General features: G+C 35.1%; 1 non-coding gene across 1 annotated transcript; it reads left to right on the forward strand.

Moving 5' to 3' along the window:
* The first annotated feature begins 206 nt into the window (after positions 1 to 206).
* On the forward strand, positions 207 to 313 carry LOC131226328 (small nucleolar RNA R71). The gene has a single exon (XR_009161721.1). It is a non-coding gene; the product is annotated as a small nucleolar RNA R71 (small nucleolar RNA).
* Positions 314 to 2,087: the final 1,774 nt, after the last annotated feature.

Genomic DNA, 2,087 nt, shown 5'->3' on the forward strand with positions numbered 1-2,087 from the left:
TCTCCTTTAATTGAGTCGGCCTAGACGTGGTGTTCGACTTTGGGTAATAGTCCCATGATTGTGTTTTTTCAGTAAGACTATCGAGGTAATCCCATACCTTGTCAATATTTTTATTAATGAATTCTCCATTACACATTGTCTCGACCATTTGGCGCATGGAAGATGTTAGTCCATCATAGAAAAAATTTGTAATGCGCCACGTTTCAAATCCGTGTTGTGGGCATGAATTGACCAAATCTTTGAACCTTTCCTAACATTGGAAGAATGTTTCATCTTCCTTTTGGGCAAAGTTCATGATTGCTTTTCTGAGGGTAATCGTCTTATGATGTGGGAAGAATTTTTTTATGAATTCCCTCTGCATGTCGTTCCATGTGCCAATGGATCTAGGACGCAGTGAATGTAACCACGTCTTAGCTTTCTTTTTTAAGGAAAAAGGAAAGAGTTTCAGCCTGATTGTATCCTCAGATACATTAGGAAAATATAATGTAGCTATAATCTCATCGAACTCTTTCAAATGTAAATATGGACTTTCTGATTCAAGTCCATGGAATTTGGGAAGGAGTTGGATAACTCCTGGCTTGATGTCCATTTATCCTATGTTTTTAGGGAAAATCATGCATGAGGGCGTACTCACTCCCGCCGGTTGTAGATAATCTCGTAAAGTACGAGGCGGGGGTGTCTGATGCACCTCATTCTCATCTTGGGTATCCTCCACCCTGGGTGGAAGTAGAGAAGGTTGGTTTTCAGCCATAACTTCAATTAACTCAGGGGATTTCGAGTGGTGTCTAGTCCTGCGATGGATAGTCAACCCCTCAACCAATCCTCCTTCAGTCAAGAGACGTCGAGTGTTGTCACGAGCCCACTTGGGCATGAAACACTCGTAGCCCTTAATCAAATTCGAAACCTAATCCTAAGAAAAGAAAATCTAAAAAGAAAGAGAGGGTTGGAAAGAAGTTACCAAATTAGAATCCCTAAGTTAAAAACTTGCAAAATAAAATAAAATAAGTTAGATTCTAAAAAGAGAAGAAAAATCCTTTAAAAGAAAGATAGCAGTAAACTGATTTTTAAAAGAAGGAATTCCTAGAAGAAAGTAAATTATTAAAAGAGAATTGAAAAATAGAAAGTAGAGAGAAAGAACTCACCGAATTAGAAATTTCTATCTTAAAGGCCTACAGAATAGGAATGTTAGTTTCTAAATAAAAATTCTATAAGTGGAAAATTAGGAAACAGAATTAGATTCTAAAAGAGTTAAAATTAGAAAGTTACTAAAAATAAAAATAAAAAGTTATTTTCTAAAAAGGGAAATAACTAACCTAGTTTCTAAAAACAAAAGAGGAAAGTTTCTAAAAATAAACTATTTCCTACAGATAGGAGGATACTAGAATTAGAAAATTTCTAAAATTTAAACCCTAATTTTAAGAGTAGAAAAAGTAGAGAAATTAGGAAGGAATTACCAATTTAGAAACTCATGACAGGGTCCTACAAAATCAGGAAAACAAGTTAGTTTCTAAAAATAAAATAATAGTTCCTAAAAATAAAATAAAATAAAAACCTTTAACCTAAAGTTAGTAAAATCGTAATCCTAACCTAATTCTAAAACTAATTAATTTCAAAAAAACGTAACCGTCAGTCCCCAGCAACGGCGCCAAAAAACTTGTTCACTCCCCAAGTATAGGGTTGTGATGTAGTAATAACTCGGTGAGACCGAGGTCGAATCCCAAGGGACTGAAACTTGTACGTTTCCTGAAACTAGGTAGAAATAGAACTAGCCTAAGATGCAATCTAAATCAAATATAAATTGATGAATAATGGTGAGAGATTAATGTAGAACTTAAGGAATTCAGAGGAAGGAAACTAGGGATTCAGAGGATCCACTTGTAGAGATCAGGGAGATCTTATGCCTGCATCAAGAATCATGGAAATCAAACTGAACTTACTTGATCTAGTCTTCACGAGATGAAAGGTATATGAATTAGAATGGATTCCATCATCAAACCATGCCCAGGAGATAAAGCAAACAACAGAATTAAACTAATTACCAACCAATCAACAATGCATGAAAGTTAGGAAGGATACCGTCATCTAAC

This window comes from Magnolia sinica, chromosome 14, assembly GCF_029962835.1.
Source record: "Magnolia sinica isolate HGM2019 chromosome 14, MsV1, whole genome shotgun sequence".
Lineage (NCBI taxonomy): Eukaryota > Viridiplantae > Streptophyta > Magnoliopsida > Magnoliales > Magnoliaceae > Magnolia > Magnolia sinica.